The 18,298-nt window shown below is 41.2% G+C and overlaps 1 protein-coding gene across 1 annotated transcript in view; it reads right to left on the bottom strand.

Moving 5' to 3' along the window:
* The window catches only part of grid1a (glutamate receptor, ionotropic, delta 1a), a 326,996-nt gene that overhangs the window by 133,285 nt on the left and 175,413 nt on the right, over positions 1 to 18,298 (bottom strand). The gene's annotated exons all lie outside the window — the stretch shown is intronic.

An 18,298-nucleotide genomic window follows, 5' to 3' on the forward strand; every position in this document is an offset into this window, starting at 1 on the left:
AAAGATGAAAATGCCATCTTTGACATTATTAATATGTCTGAAATTGACGAGAAAAGCTGTTCTGTCTAAGTGGCGGTAAATATTTAATGAGAGTGGGTAGACTTGAAGGTGCAGTGATACGACATATGAGGCACTCATTATTTGCTCTTCAAATTTACTGACAGCTGATCAGTGACCTTAACAGATGATTCATTCGACCAACATGACAATATGTTTAGCGCATACTAAAGATAGCTGAGCTTTCTAAACTATAACTGTAAAGCAGTGCTGTGCAAGACATTTGGAGCAAATTTCAGTCGCAACACCATTTCATACCTCTCTCTGTGATAAAGCTATGTGTAGTTCAAAGGTAAAATACAGTTCATGAGCTCTTTTACTTTTTACTACAGCTGGGTTTCAAGTGCTTTTATACATTCCTCTGCGGAAAATAAATCATCATAATTTCGCATTCTCTGGTTCAACACAGGCTAAAAGTAACTGTGCATCGAATCAGGCATTTTTCACAAGGCTCAGTATTTATTCTACAGCCATTTTACTTTCACAGTTGCAACCATGGCTTCTAATATTATTTCTTAGAGGAAAAATACACATTCATAATTGCTGACCCTCTATATTCTTGACCCGCACTTCTCGTGGAGTATACACACAGTGAAGCAAAACAGATTTGCATCCTCTCTTAGGTTAAAGATGCAAAACACTGAAATTGGCAATTAGCAGGAAAGAGAAAGCGATGTGAATCCAAATGCAAAACTGTTCTAATGAAGAATATTGAATTTGCATTTAATTTTAGGCTCTGTCTCCGTTATGAGCTGCATAATCATCTACTACAGGGATTGTCTAGTTTTGCATGTGACACAAGACGGGCTACGGCAAATGCTGCCTTTAAAATTCAAGTCACCATTCCTCACACAGCAGGGCTCTTATAATTTCGGCATAAACAGCTGAGCATATTGTACAAAACAGCAATTAAATGTTCTCTCGCTGCATTTCATAATAGCACCTAATTATGCAGTCTGCTTCAATGTCTGCAACATGAAGCGCGAAGCAACAGTACTGCAGTCCCAGACCATATCATATCATTCTAACTCTTGATACTGGCCATTTTTAGAAGCACAACAAGGACCGCACTACATGAACACATCATAAACATACACAGGTTCAATACAGTTAAATCCAGCATGCAACCAGAGAAAGGTTTAAAGGAGGAGGTTAACAAAAGTTTTGGAGAAAAGGTATTAGAGAAGAAGCAAGAGGCCTGAGAGGAAGAGCCGAGGAGGGGAAGAGAGGGGAGGATGATAAGAGGGGGTGTTCTGTGAATGGAGCCATACTGGGAAAGGGTTGTGTATGTGTGTGTGAATGTATGGCAGAGGGGGAGGACTATTAATGTGACAAATGACGATTTCATCTGCTGACTGCAAGCACAGGAGTACATTAGGGCTCTGTAAATCATGAGTACAGGGGCAACTAAATAACATGCTGAGGAGGAGCGGCAAAGTAGGAGTGTCAGACAGCCGAGGTAGAGGGAGATGCACTGTAGTTGAAGTAGAACAAGGAGGACAGTGCAAGAGAAATAGAGGGATTATTTGTAGCTTTTTGCATGAATGCTCAGGAGAGTGCAAGAAAGACTTCTCCAGAGCAGGAAGTACGTTACTGTTTCTATGTGTGTGTGGGAGCGAGACAGCGAGAGAGACTTTCATGGATGCCAGCATGTGCAACAGGGCACTTGGCAAATATTCCTTTGTGCAACACGAAATGCTAATACTCTGCTCAGCAGGAAGTCATGTGATTGACAGTAATACAAATCTAGAGCAAGCCTTAACACTGATACAGTGTCTAAATGTGTCAGGTGGTAACAAACTGTGTACTGTACTGCGAACTGAAACAGAGGCAGTCTGTTCCTGAGAGCTGCTGGTGTTATTCCTGCCTGGATTCCAGTTTAAAGATTCTGCATGTACTATTCTCATACATGAATAAATTAGAGTTGAAACAGTTAGTCATTTCATGAATGCCAATAACCAGAAAATGAATCTGCAGCAATTCTGATTATAGACTAATTGTAAAATGGCAAATACGTGCTGCTTCTTACATGTGAAGATCTGCCATGTTTCTGCATTTTATAAAGTGCGAGGAACGAGCATATGCTGTCAAAATAATGGACATTGCTTACATGATGTCAACCATTGGTTTGTAGACTCCCATTATGGAGCCTCAAGTCCAGATTTCTGGCCATTGCCATCTTGGTCTTTGGAGCCAGAAGTGACCATATTTGGGCAAGAAGCTAGAGCTGTGGAGAAATGATGGATGGGTCTAACTGAGACAGAGGACACCATGAGCAGACAGCCTGTCACTCAAAGCAGCACACCCTTAATTATGCGTCACTTTAAGCCTTGAAGAAATGTTAATGGATCACTTGTATAAAAATTCACCCCCTGTAAAGTTCTCATTAAGGGGGAAATTAGTTTAAGAGACCAAAGCCATTTGTTGTACCAGGCTGTGAAGTCTTAGGGCTACTTCATTCACTTTTTATTATTTTTTGCACTTTGAGCACCCTTATTTTTGTGCATGGATATCCTAAGTAAATTGACTATTTTTTGCATTGATCTCAGCCTATGGATCTTCTTGTGGTTGTCCAGCCCAGTTGCATTGGTGTGCAGGTATCTCCTCTGCCGTCTTTTCTTGTACCAGGCTGTCAACATGTTTATTTCTGCTGTAAAGTTGGGCATTTTAACACGGCTGTCTATATAGATCGACTGGCTTCTAGAATCAGTCTCAAATGGCCATTCGAAAAACTTTCTGGCACTTCTGTGTTGGCTTAATTTTTCAGCACCAAAGGTTGTCACTTAGGAACGAGTCCTTAAACTCAGAAGTGAGTTAGCATTTTGGCATGTCAGGTTCCCGCGTCCTTAAGTTAATGGGCTTCTGAGCATGTTTGTGGTTAGATACCTGATATAAAGCATGTGGTAAACACAAGCTTAAGAGATTTTCACATTTTGTTCTTTGACATGAAATATGTAAGTAAATGCCCCACTCACAAATTTAAAAAAATTGTGCAGCTTCAAAAAAGCGGTTGCTAACAAGTGGCTAAATGAAAGACAGAACATCATCATGCCGAACTCTGCTTTACAGCCTTGTTGTGGAGGTAACAAAGTTATGCAGCCACGGTGTGGTGTTTTCACAGTACTGGAATCTCTAACTTTGATATAACAATAACCTCTCACAGTAAGAGAGCAGGAAAGCGTAGCCAGTACCAGTGTATAGAGGTGGAAAATGAGTATTGAAACCGTTTTAAATATTCAGATATGATTATGTAGTTTATTTATAGCCTAACATTAGCTATTAACTCCTGGCAATTGCATTTAGACTTCAAAAATCATCAAGTGGTGTTCATTGGTGAAATGTGTCTTGCATGTTATGAAATTTTGTTAATTTCTACAACAATCCAAAATCCAGAAGAAAGACCCTGTTTGCTTTTTGTCGAGCAAACTAGGGCAATGTTAACTTCATTGTTGGCCAAAAAAAAAGTTTTAGTTTCAAATGAAATCTCTCTAGGTATTGGACTGTTGATCACTCAAAATAAGACATTTGAGGACAACTTGTAATGGACATTTCGCAGTATCCTTCTGACATTTCATGGCTAAACGAATTGATTACCCACAAAAATAACCAACAAATTAAATGATAATGAATATAATCATGAATCGCAGGCCCAAAAGAAACATCAGTATCATACTAATTGTGATAGCTTGGCATTGTTACTCTAATCAAAGCAGACTGGTCGCATTGACTGGCAGCCTCTATCTTGTCCCTGCAGTTCCTTTAGTGCTTGGGCTTTGCAAACGTCCTGCAGTGCCACATCTATCATTTACTCCACCTGTTCCACCTTCAGCTAATGCAAGAAACTCCGAAACCTTTATCTTCATCTCTGCTAAAAGAACAGTGGGCCATGAAGAAACATATTTTTTCTTTTTATGATGCGTAGCCCCTACCCCCCGTCCCTCAGCCACTTTTAGCAGACTGTGGCTAAAGTGTGTCTGCGGCCATTTTGGCTTCATAATGGACACCCCGGGCCCATTATATAGCAGACAGCCCACTGACAGGAGGCAGGAGCGCTCCACAGTCATTGGCAAGGATGATAATGGTGGAATAATGACTCTTAAATGTTCCCCCTGAAGTGGACAGGGACCATCCCTCATTTCCTGCGAGCTATGTGACATCTAATGTCAGCAGTCTTATACAGTATACACCTTAAAGGAACAGCTTCTTTTGCCAGGACGATGTATATGAAGCATCCAAACACCACCACTCTTTTAGACAGATTCGATGTATGCATACACTATGTGGCAATGGATAGGTGAAAGAATTTTAAAAGAGTTATTAAGTCTACTGTAATTAAAGGAGGTCTAACAGGGAGACGCAAACAACAGCTGCTTTCTTTGGAAAAAGAGATTTACTAATCCATCAAACCCGTTGTGGAGAAGCAGTCATTTTCTTCTCAGTAATGGTATGGTTGATCGATGGATGGTGAATTCACCAGAGGTGGATGAATTATTAAACACATCTAATCATCACTGCATATCTTTAAAACCCTGACACAATTACCATTACAATGAGATCATGTGTTTTCACTAAACTGACAGCAAATTCAGAGACCAAATCAGGGAGGAGGCCGGGAGACTGAGAGCAATTCTTGCAGATTCCTACACTCGTAATTGAAACCGTTACAGAGGACATCTGCCATGCGGATTAGGGCTGATCAACAAAGGCACACAGTAGTTTTTCTGCCGAAGTCCTCGCCTCATCAGACCGGTTCAGTTATGCACGGATGGTCTAGGGAGAGTGAAAATTAGCATCAAGACACCAGGCTAAAAGAAGACATTACAGCTTTGTGCCACACAATCTGTTTGCCCATGAAAACATGATGTCATCAGTGTCTTGCCCTCGTTTTGCCAATGTAATACGAAGGCAGGAAACAAACCACCACACCACTGATGTAGTGAATATTGCATAAATTGGGGCTGTCTTGGTGATTTCACAGTCTAGATAAGACAGTCTCATTTAGTTTGCTCTGACTCAGAGCACAATCCTAGGATTCAAAGGGGAGTCACCACTGAGATAAATGCTGTGATGTTGTCAACACCACTCTACCCTGCAGTGACAATGGTGTAACTCTGATCTAATTGAGACAGCTTGTAATACGTGATTCAGAATGAAATGTTGTCTGTTTTGAATCACTCAGAGGCCGCTTGAAAAGGCTCTGCTTGTATTGTAATGCTGCTTGTTATTTTTAGGATGAGCACCTACTTATTCCCTCTGAATATGAAATTATGAGATAAGGCAGATGTAAAACCTCATCTCACTGTAAACCAAGGAATCTGTGTGTGTGTGTCCTTTGCATATCTCGAGAACTGTTCATCCAATCTACTCCGCACTTGGCAGGTGTATTGCTGTGGACCCAAGGGCACGTGGTGTCGACACAGTGTAAGGTTTGGATATGTGACACCTTCAATATTAATAAACTTTGTATAAACAAATGAATAGCACTCTGTGGCTCTGTGCAGAGGCTGGGGCTCCAGGGCTCTGCAGAAAGTTGAGCATGTCTTAATCTACGTGAGCAAAGACTCACTTTCACTCACTGCAGTGCATTCAACATCCAATAAAGAAAAGAGTGACCAGAGATGTTACATCACAGCAAATCCAAACATTTGAACAGAGGTGTAACTTTTGGAGTGATTGCATTTGTTCCAAGACCTAAGGAAACATAGAGCTTTCCTGGAGTCAAACATGTTGTCCGTAGCGAGCTGAATGAATGCTGGACAAACTAAAGCTACAACAAAACTCTTTTTCACATCCCTGGAGTCAACGAGCATGAGCAGATAGCCAAGGATCGATAGGGTCAGCGTTACTCTTATTACTTACTCTAATATCTTGTGACACTAATACTGTTACCACCTGCAAATATCTGCCAATTAAATTCATGCTCTTCTCAAAAAACCACAAGGTTATGTCCCAAGCAAGCTCCGTCTCGCTTTACTTCTCACCCCTTCTCTAACTGGGAATTCTGGTCTTGGCAGTGGTAGAAGAAATACTCAAAACTTTATCATGAGCTGTTCTCAAAAAAGCTGCAAGCAGCAAAACCACAAGCCGAGCAATCAGTCCGTTCCAAAACAGGCATGTTCTGAACAGGCACTGCACTTGTAATGTAAATTAGAATGTGATTACAAAAGGTTTGTATAAAAATACAGGCTTTAATTCCACTGAGAAACTTTTGCAACCTGGATGCTGACAACACTATTGAATGTGGACTTGAATTGTTTCAAAGCTGGAGCCACAAAAATTACAAAATGCATACTTGTCTACTTAATCAGCACAAATTGCTGATCATAACATTACATTAAGTGCTGATATTGAGATACCTAACTGCTAAATTGGTCATTGATGGTTTTCAAGCATTCAGCAGGAACAACTGGCACAAAGTGCACTTTTTTTTTTTTTTTTACATTTTAGCTGGTGAAAGATTCATAAGAGCTTTAAATGATCCATATCACGCTCAGCTAAGAGGAGACTGGATGTTGTGTCATTTCCTCATTATGAATGGGCTCTTCCACTCTGCTTTTGGCAGCCTCCCACAACATAATAGCTCTTCGCCACACAGAGGGGAGAAATGGGAGAGATCAGTATTATATGGCAGCTGGACCAGGGCTTAGTTCAACATTTCAGTGTACGGCAACACTGCACCTCCAGTAAGAATGAATCGTCTCTCCATCTCTCTCTTTCATTCACTCACTCAGGATCGTCCACAGCCTTTTCCTCATGCCTCCACTCCTGCTGTCAGACTAAGATAAGGGTACATATCCCCATCAATACTATTGATGCCAAGACTGCCCATGTCATCTGAACTGTGAAGGAGTGTTTTACTGCTGTAAATTATACCCTCCAGACAACTGACAGGTAGACTGGCAGAAATAGACTTAGAACAGTAGATACTGTTTATATACAGGGAGGATACAACAGCAGCAGGATATGTGCAGTACAGCACGACCCAGTGAAGGAGCCCTGAAATAAACAGTATCTTTGTGAAGCTTGAATGTTCAATTTCTCTAATATCCACAGGGGTGGATGGGAACACCTCACATTACAATGTGAATTAATATAACACCACAACAACCTGCGCCGCTGAAATTATTTGCATTGGCACCTCTGTGACACAGTCTGAGAAAATGTTTAACCTACAACAGCAGCCATCCAAAAGTGCAGGCTGATCGGAGGCTGATCCCGACTGGGTCCCTGCTTGGTCCTTGGTGGTACTGTATGGAAACCCACCTGGATTACATAGTGCCCCGTAATGCCCCTAAAGCCTAGTTCACATTACACGATTTTCACCGCAATTTTGACGTCGCAGAGGATCTTGAGAGCCACCTTGGGTCGGAGGTGAGTCGGCAGATAGTCTGCCACGATGAGTCCTCATGTGTGAACAAGCCTACGAGCAAGTCGCCCACTCGTCTGTGACTGGGACTGGGTATCTGGCATGCTAGAAAACTGGAGAAGTCTGATACGACTGAAAAAGAGTATCAGCCAATGAGAGGCGGGATACGTCCCACGTCAGCTCGCAGGAGGACAGAAGAAATGTGAGGAGGACAAGCCGCATTGTTGCCAGGTCCGCTTATTAGCCATGACTTTGGGCTTGTTTCTTAAGTGGACTTGCTTATTTGGGCTTGCTGTCTAAACGTCGCCTTTCTCTCTCTATATATATATATATATATCAGTCTAGTAAGTTATTCAAATGCATGATAGTCGCTTCTTTTGGGCTTGTTTCCATAGCTCTGGTTGCGTGTTTCTCTCCCAAGATCTGGCAACGCTGACAAGCCGGCAAGCAACAACAACAATGGCTGCGTCCACAGGATCATGGGGAACGCGTTGGGTTAGGACCAAGGCCCTGGAGGCAGATTTGATTCAACACCGGGAAGAATATCCATGCCTTCACGATGTGTCGTCTCCAAGTTTGGCAAATCTTGTGGTGTGCACACACAGGTCGTAAGGCAGTTGGCGAGACTCCCGCTGACAGAAACACACGTCGGCAGGTATTAACACTCAAAAGATTATGATAGTCTCAGCGACGCAAAATCAGGGTGAAAATCGTGTAATGTGAACTAGGCTTAAGCAGCATGTGTGGAAACCAGTTGCAATGCTTTATCTGTCCACTAGAAGGAGCAGTGATTGTGAAGGCTGATATGGTTAATTTCCATCAGATTGCTATAGTGTGATTTAATGTTTTCCCATTGCCTATGGACATTTTCAATGACCAAGTTCATCTAGAAATACGAGTAAAATATAGGTAGTGCTGCACTGGGTTAAGGCTCTGTGTAGTTCGTTTTAAAAAAAAAAAATCAGGTGCTCTTTAAGGATGGGGCAAATAGCCAGTTCACTCGGGGTGCTGACACAGGTTATTACACCCTGATGAAGACTAGTCGAAACACGTTGGTTATCCATTTATCAATAAATTTAATAAATTTTTACCTAAAGTCAGACTGCCCTGGATGCATTTTGGGACTGCCTGTCTGTACCATGGACTTTTACACTGAGTGAGCACGCCAGTTGTTGTTTATTATCTACATCTAAAATCAGGTGCTCTGGTCTTGTTTGATGTGTAATGACTTTGAACTCATTCTGAATTTGGGAAGTGCGTCGAAAAGGATGCACATGACATCAACATTTCCATTTGATGGAATGGTGTAGACATGAATACACTGAGTATTCAGTTTGAATACTTCAGTCAGTGTTAACATTATACAGCCCAATGTCAATGAAGGTCTAGAACAAGGTGATACTCAGTATATATGAGACACTGTCAGATGGAGTGTTGGTTTTAATGTCAAAGTTATTAAGGTGAAATAGGCGGGTAAAACAAGGGTTTATGATGTTAGGAATATTTTAATGACAACTACTAACCACTAGAAGGACAGCAAACATTGACTGAGGGGACTGGACAGTATTCCAGGCGGCTGGCAGCCAGAGAGCCTCCATCCGGGACTGGCAATTCTTAGCGGCTGGCACTGTGATAAGCTTTACAAATGCATTTCGTATCAAAATGACATTACAGGGACATCCTGTTACACCTGGAGTTTGATGATGCCCACCATGTACTTGCAACGTGCCTGGTTTGAGTCAAAATGGGGACATTTGTTGCATGACGTCTCATTCCCGTGTTATCCTGGCAGCTCTCTAGTGTCATCTGTCTACTACAGGAAAACAATTCCTAAAAAATACTTTGGTGGAAAATAGAGAGAAATGGTTGGATTACAGTACTTTGTTATTAGGTGCATTTCCATCCATCTCTTTTTTCACTCATTTTCAATTTGTGCATAAAAAAAAGCTCAGTGGACACGCCAAAATAAAAGATGACGAAACGCCATGACGTATCGTCACCTCACAGGCTACGATGAGCTCTCTTTGTCATCTCTAGATTACTGTCAACACACTTATGTATGCACACAGGGCTGTTACCTTGACTCTACAAAGAGCACAGAGCTGTAATATTATTTGTTAAAAAATCTCTATTTTCATTTCCATTATGCTTTCTGTCATTATTCAACCATTGTTGTACTTAATAACGTGATGTTGCGCCGTCCATTGCAGTTACACCTGACTGAAGAATTAGCGCCAGCTGCTGCTCATCTTGATCAACCAACTCTCAATAATTATATTACAGTAGTGGATAGAAAAGTGCATACAGTTGCATTTTCTTTTTAAGATTTTCTGTAAAACTGGTTAAAACACTCCTGTATATGGCAGATACTAAAACATGAATAAACAGGCACTGAATTGTTCCAACACAATCAGTTTTTACCGAGATAACATGTATACGTTTCTATTCTCCGATCGCCAAAATAGGGCTGCCCCCTAATACGTAGTTGACCAAACGTTAATCGACCAGAAAGGTCATTAATCGGCAATATTTCATTGGCTGCTTAGTCGTAGAAAAAACAAACACAAAGAAATCGGGAAACTCTTTTAGGAGCTCGAAATAAATGAAACCTATATGACTGGACCATGTTGGGATTTAATTTGAAAGGACAGACGCAGGAAGTGTCCACGCTAAGCAGTCACACAGGAGTCAGGTTAATTTCCAGGGCTGGTACCTGCGGTTATTCCACAGGCTAGTTAATAACATGTCGGGCAGGAAATCCAAAGTGTGGGATCATTTTGAGAAGGTGAAGGACGAACCCAAGGTGATATGTAAACTCATCTTCATTGGTCGACTACAAACATGACGTATCATCTGAAACATGGAAGTAGCTACATGCCCATTAGCCCACAGCGTCATTAACAGGCGGCTCGCTCAGTGTGTGACGTGCACTTGTAGATAAAATATAGGCCTATATTAATGAAGGTTCATTAGTACGGTTTTGTATTTCTCTGTAATGTAGCACAGTGTTAACAATGTTACTGATACTATTCTTTCTCACACCTTCAACTCAAACCATTGTGTTGCCCCGCCCAAAATATATCATTTAATAATCAAATTAATATGGCAAACATGCAGCTGACTGGTCGACTAATAGCAACTATTGGTCGACTAGGACAATTCTCAGTTAGGGGCAGCCCTACCATAACATCAAATCAATTTTCTCATGGACAAATTTTCCAATAGTCACTTGATATTCCTGCGAAGTAACTTATTTTTGACTTAACTGTTTTGTAATGGCTGAGATGGTTCCACTAACCTGTACATAATTCACTGCGATGTTGCAGTATGAATGCAAGACATTTTGTGTCTTTGTTTGACTCATAAAACTTGTTACCCTAAATCCTAATATTCTTGTGAGTCTTTACCTTGACAACCAATTTATAAAACTTTTCTCACATAATGCGCTGTAATGATGCTAATTCACATTGTGTGTACAAAAAGCCCATTACAAACATTTATAGTTATTATCTGACCTGCACTATTCACAGACTAGCTTTAGTGTCTCTCAAAGGAACTGGCTGCTGCTTCTCTCTGTGTGAAATCTAGAGAACAAATGTATACAATAGTCATATACAGTAAAATCTTTGTAGCTTGCGAAAGTATGGATAGTATGATGTGGTTTTCCATCACTCTTTTCATCCAAGGCTTTGTGTTGGGCCTGCGACTTTGTGTTCTTTGCTCCAGAAGCTGCAATCAATCAAACAATATAGAGTATACTGAACATCAAAATGGTTTGTGGATTGACAATGAGACCAGGTTTGTTCTGTAGTGCTTTCATGTCTCCGCACCCGGGCCCCTATGTTAAATATACTTTTGAGAGCTGGCTCTTATTATTTCTGACACTGGGGCTGACAAAAGAAGATAGCTGCTGTGCCCTGTGAAATTTATGCTTGGGGATATTTTTTCGACTGCTGGTACCCGAGGGATGCGACAGAAAAAGGCCTGCAGTCTAAATCTCTGCAGCCTGGGAGAAGAGCTTGACTTAATGCAACAGAAACCACTCCGTATACATTCAGTAAACAAGGTACAAAAAAAAAAAAAAAAAAAAGGAGCCACAAAGTACTGTTGAACTGGAGAGACACACCCAATGCGTAGTCCTGAGAAAGTGCTGAGTCACTGACTGCTGCTATTCCGACACTGAAACTGACGCCACTGGACAATGATACAAACAACACCCCCAAAATGTGACACAACTAGTTACCACGTCTTGAGGCATCAGTTTTAACTGATGAACAACTGGTAGTGACTTAGTGTGCTTCACAAAGCAAACACAAGTGGGGAGTCTGTGCCTGTAACATAAAAAATTGAAATACTAACATCATATTGATGTCTCCGTTAAAGCAAGAAGACAAATGCCACTCTGAAATTGCATTTATATGAAGCCATTTAAATGAATCCCCACCACTCTGCGTTTCCTTATCTCTCCACTCCCTCCTTCCTTTTTCAGAGTGCTTTCGACTCTGTCACTTATTCTCTCATCAACTTAGCACAACCGCGGTTCCTTCCAGGGCTAATATGGTCAGTCTAATGTGCATAACATAGCCCTTTGCATACACAATGATTTGAGAGTCTCTGTGTGTGTGTTTGTTCTTCTTTTTTCCACTAGTATGAGGATAATTAGCCTGCTTACAATTAACATGTAGCAATGCCTACTGGGACAAGCTACTTCATTGGCAGCACTGTGCTGAATGTTGAAACAGGTGAACGGGAGCCTAGTTTTTATGTGGCAAACATGTGTTTGGGGTTTGTGATGATTGATTTGGATGGTGTCATTGAGGAAGATTGGCTAGCATTGTCAGAGGATAATCATGACACATTTAACCGTTGGGACAGGGACAGGCTGGGTGTTTGCTTGTCTGCTGGAATTAGAAACATTAGGAAACATCTCACGCTCTCTCTTGGTAATGTGTCATTTGCTCTGATATCATCTCTTTTTCTTTTTGTCTCTCTTGGCTGTCATTTTCTGCTCTCTTTCTCCATCTCACTCAGTCCCCCCTCATCTGATCCCTCTGTGTTTGCCTCTCACTTGTCCTCTTCATCTCACCCTGCATGTCGCCGCGTATCACAATCTGCTCTTGCCTTTCTCTGCCCATCTGCATCTGGAGCAATACCTCAAATATGCCAGATGAATAATTAATTACCATAAGTTCATTAAGGGACGCTCTCTTCTCCCTTTGTGCTGCATTTGTAGACGAGGACAAAAGGTTGGAGGATTAAACAACATCATCTTTTATAAGGTCTTGTTCCTTCCACAAGCTGATTGTTTTTAAATCAATGATTCAACAACAGTGGTGAAATAATGAGATCAAGTCAACAAATAAATAAGCAAAGCCAATGGTTGCATAACAACTTCACAACGAGCAAGCTTGTGCCTTTTCTCCGAAAATCACAATCAAAGGGAGAATGTAATGTAGAGTCGGTCTGAATTCCTGTCCAGCCCCTTATTCTTTAATTTCCCAGACAGGGCTTACATGTGGTTTATGTGATAACAGTGTAAAGAGGTAGTCGAGGGCTCAGGAGTATAACCTCTTAAAGTGCCGAAGTGATTTATAGTTCTCCCCCGACATCTCACAGATACAAGTTTTTAAATTCTTTAGGCAACCCTGAGTTCACTTTAGAAGTCGACTCAATCGGTCTGCGGCAGCTAATGTTTCAGTAGCAATAGTGCACCATTGGCAGCTGCTACACCGAGATGAGGGAAGAAGCAGGTCTTTGGTCCTGGGATGTCAAGAAAAAGAATGCCATCACTGTGGAGGATTACAGCTAGCTTGTGCTTGAGTGTCATATGACAAGAAAATGTCACATAATTATTTGTGCTCATATTTTGGCAGCAGTTTGCATTGTTGCAATAGCAACTAAAGACCACATTTAGCTGAGTTGAAGCTACATTTTGCAAAAGAAAAGTTAGATATATTGGAGGAGCAAAACATTTTCTGTTAGAACTTTGATGAAAAGAAGAGATAGAGGACTAGATAGCCTAATAATACAAATAAAACCAGACAGCACTAACAAGCTACACCAATACAAGAAAACATCGGCCAGGAACATACTTGCTCTTTCAGGCAGTTCAGGAGATCTATAAAGAAATAGTACATTTACTTCAGGATGTCTGGTAATGCTTTGACAAACTCCAACAGCATAACAGAAGTGTGCAACTGCAACCTTGCAAAAAACAGAAAATGTGTGACACTCAAGACATTCTGTGCATTATTTATGTTATGATGACATGTTGGATGACATTTTTTCCACTTAAACCTCAATTCAGGCTTTAGTTACCTCACTGTCAAAGAACAGTCTTGAGTGCTTCCTCACTGCAATGACACTGAGGTCACCATTTCAACGGCTAACATGAGACTAGCATTGGTATTTCACTGCATGAAGAGCAGCCACGACAGTATGCTGGACATAATACTACAAACACTGACCAGCTCCACTGAGCCTCATGTTGGCACACAAGATCACAGCCACCTGTTCCCACAGCTTGAACAAAGCCAGACATGTGTTCATACGCGAGCCTGATGGCAGATAGGTGTTCACCTACTTTGCAGAGGAACTCATCTAAATCCACCACTACCATTATTTACTGAGAACTGACTCATGGTATGGAAGAGCCTTCTTAAATGTAAATGTTAAATCAGCTTGATGGGCTGATTTTTTCTGCTGAGCTGACCAACACATCAATGCAATGTCAAGCAGCAAAGACACAGGACCTGTTTAATGTAGCTTTTGGCAGTGGTAGGCCTACTTGAGAGTGTGGAAGTTCCTAAAAGAACCCCTAGTGCTAAAAATGCAAATAACCAAATAACTGTGAGGTGCTTTAGATAAAGCATGCGCATATAAATGTACTCTGCTCTTTAAGACCTGCAGAGGTTGGAGACAAAGAAATCTTTTGCTCTAAAAGTGATATTTTCAGCTCTACTGCCAGTTCCTCTGAGAACTATAGTCTGCAGCTATTGCAGCTTTCAGCCACTTTAACCTTATTACTTTAGGTTGGCCGGTCCATACTGTTCAGGTGCTCTGGTTCTCAATGACCTGAAAAAATATGTAAAACACTGTATAACTTGTATCAGTGTTTTATCTGGTGTTTGGGTTGGCATGTAGCAACCTAGAGATCCCAGATATTCAGAGGAGCTGGATGACTAAACTGGGGCTGAGCACAGGTGAATACTGTACGTGTGGTGAGAATAAGGACACTGTTTCTGTTAGATGTGTCAGAGACTTGAAGCAAATTCTTATGTGTCCGTCTTTACAAAATGAATCTGCTGAACTGATCTTTATCATCTTTTTCTAAGCAAGTGCTGTAAACTCTACAGGCAGTCTCCACCTTTTAGAAGAGGTAGACATTAATGAATTTGCAATTAACACTAGTAAGCTCTTTAGATGAGGGTAATGGTGTGGGTAAAAGTAAACAAATAGCAGTGAGGCAGATGGAAGACTATTAATTCAACCTGTTCACCATCCTAAGTAACTTTTTCCTCTTGGGGGGTCGGCTTATACGAGTCATTTGGAATGATTTAAGTAAATTGTGCATTCACCAATTTAGTAATGCAGAAGATGCTATGTTTCTCTCTCTCCTCTACTCTGGGAGGAACGGTAATCTGTATTCATTTGCTGTCAGTTCATTTCATAGTGTTTTAAATTCCGAGCACCAGAATCTTCCAGGTCTCAATAAGCTGCTGTTATCACATGAAATTCACATGCCCTGGCTGTACCAGAAAATAATTATTTTAACAAAATCAACAGCCGGCAGCTGATCCATCAAATTGCACACTGTAATTAAGAATGCGCGTCTAACTTGCCAATCATTAGACTCTATTTTGAACATGAAAATATGCATATATCTGTTTGGTTTTCAAACAATAATGCACAAGTATATGATGTGCAGGTTCTGTAACATGGTATGAAAACAGTTAAAACACCGATCTGGAGCTCTGCTGCCCAGTTAGAGATGATCATATTTGGCTTTTGGTGGTAAAAGGCTGTGATGGTTTTACTCTCATCTTGCACATATTATTATTATTATTTCTCAATTATGGGATCAATAAAGGTGTATTTTATCTTATCTTATCTTATCTTATTACCTTTCCTATAATATAATGAGCCCTAATAAGTGAACACAAATTTGCCTGAAGATTGAACATGTATCATTCAGAGCAATTATCCGGCACATAAAAGGTGATGGTTCTTTCTTTTGAAGAAGAAGAAGAAGTGACTTTTCCCTAGCGATCTGCTCCCTGCTTAATGTTAGCACTGTCCTGTTGAAAAACAAATTAGCTCATTATCCTTGGAAGGCTGGGCACATAGGAGCAGCATGCGTGACGAGCCAAGCCTTTGGATGTGCCAAGCTGAAAATGTCAACATACTACCTTGAGAGTGCACATTAAACTCAGGCGGTAATGGCTGTCACAAGACAGATCCCCATTATCAAGTCCATTAAGGCACCAGGCTCCTTCTTAACAAAAAAAAGAAAGAAAAAAAAAACACCCAACAAGCAGCAGGTTTTTAAAGTTCGGAATGAGCATCTGTAGATAAATGCCAAGGTGACACACTGTGCATTGTGCTGCCAACAACACACTTTCCTAAGTTCATTAAATATCTACCACAGGAGGCATGTGTCAAAACATACTTTTGTATAAGTGCATGGATGACCAAGGACTGCCGCGTGAAAACATCGGAAAGCATGTGCTAATGCCATAACTCCCGAGTGTAATAAACAATTGCGTTCACTAGTGTGAAGTCACAAGGGTTGGGAGGTACATTGGCACTACTGACCACCAATTCACATTAAATCCATTGCTGCCAAATGTCAATACCTGAGAGTGCATCTGGGTGAGGACGCTGGGTTAGGACAAGAAGCAACAGAGCTCCGAGGGCGGCACTGAAGCACTGTGGAGCCTGTGGGTTCGACTTCAGACAAGAGGCTGAAGTGCTGCATAGCGCCACGAAGCCTGGAAGCCAGCCACAGAGCTCCGAGGCCAGCAACGGAGCTCCACGGAGCACGTTCAACTTCAGACATAAGGCGGAAGGGCCCCAAAGCCGGGAAGCCAGCCACGGAGCGCCACAGCCACTCCGTCGGCCCCAGTGAGCCAAAACCATCGCTGCAGTGCCAATCTGCTGCTGCTGCTGAAAAGTTTCAGCATCTGGTCAATTTTCTTCTCTATATTATTTTAGTAATAGCCTTGTATCACTGCTAGACAAGCAAACACACATACAGACACACACAAACAGACAGACAGGCAGACAGAGACAGAAGATTCTACTACTACTTGTATTTTGATTAGAAAAGAGCAGAGCAGCAGAATTGTTTTTTAGTCTACTACATTACCCCTGCAGCTTTTTAAAAAAAATTACATTCGTTATTATTGAGAAAATAAAGTACCAAAAAAGGAAACATTGGATACTGGTATCAAATTCCATGTACCAGCACTGGTACCAGTATTGACCCAAATGTGAATGGTACCCAACCCTACATAACACCTCTTTGCATCTGCCTATCCTTCCCTCATACATAGCGTCCTCATTCACAGTGCAACATATCAATCTAAAACTAGTTTAACCCACACTATATTCTTACTGGTCGGGGTTGTGTCCTGAACCGAATCAGATCCACAACAAAAAGTATAGGTTTTTTATCTGACAAATGATATATTTGTCAAAAGGCACGATAAATATCAATGAACTGTCAGTTACACATTATTCTTTGTCATCACTTCACTAAATTGTTTAGTGCCATGATGACACTGGCCAGTGTGTGGCAGGCACCACACTTAAACTCAGCTAGACACCTTCAGATAAAGCCCAGGCAACTGTTTGTTTAATTCCAGGAGTCCTTATTGTCTCAAATCCTAAATAGCAAACCACTAATCATTTCTTGAATTAGGATCCAATTTCCTTATCGTCAGCCCTTCTTTTTGTTCTGTTGTGTTCTGCACTCTAGTTTTTATTAATTTCCTCTCTTGGGAGATGAGTTGTGAGCAGAGAAACAACAAAATGCGGAAGAGAGGCTCCTCATGCATGAAATGAAAGAGGGCTTTGCCCTCCTGTAGGGGCTGACACTGACGTATTCTCTAAAGGTAAAAGCCTGCATACACTTATTCCATTTTATCTATCTGGAGTAGATCGTCTACTAAAGCATAGATCCTGTATGTTTGTCCTCTTCAATTTTACATGGCTGTGCATGCCGTCAGTCTATAACATGTGGGTGCTCCCTGGCAACCACTTCACAACCGTTTCCCTGGTAACAGAAATATTCAAGATGTTAGCCATATTGTAGTTCTCTGTGTGTGTGTGTGTGTGTGTGTGTGTGTGTGTGTGTGTGTGTGTGTGCCTGCATGTGCATAGTTGTTGGGAATATGGTTAGTATATAAACTTTGTTAAGGAGGATGCAGTGTAACAGCAAAACGAGTGTAGCATTAATATGTCATCTTGAAACAATGTCATGGGCTGCACAAGTGAATCATCGGAGTTGTTGTTCGATGCAGCACTTCTTACATCATGAGAGTAGTCAATTTAATTAATGACAAACTATAAGCATTATGACTACACGGCATATTCGATCAGACAACACAGAAATACTCAGTACTACAACATAGATACAGATAGGGTTTTTGTGACAAGATGTTTTTACAGCAGCTGTGACAACATTTTTCTCATTTTTAAATGACAGTGCCTGCCACAACCTATGAGATATATTTTTCTGTCCCAGCTGTTCTTTGAATACACGCCAATTCTGTCAGTTATTAAAGGCAATCTTAAGCGATTTCTAAACCAGCTCTGTGTCACCACAGTGTATGCAGTTGTGTAGATGAGCAGTGTTTGGCTTCCCCGTGTTGC

This window comes from Epinephelus moara, chromosome 19, assembly GCF_006386435.1.
Source record: "Epinephelus moara isolate mb chromosome 19, YSFRI_EMoa_1.0, whole genome shotgun sequence".
In the NCBI taxonomy this organism is placed as follows: Eukaryota; Metazoa; Chordata; class Actinopteri; order Perciformes; family Serranidae; genus Epinephelus; species Epinephelus moara.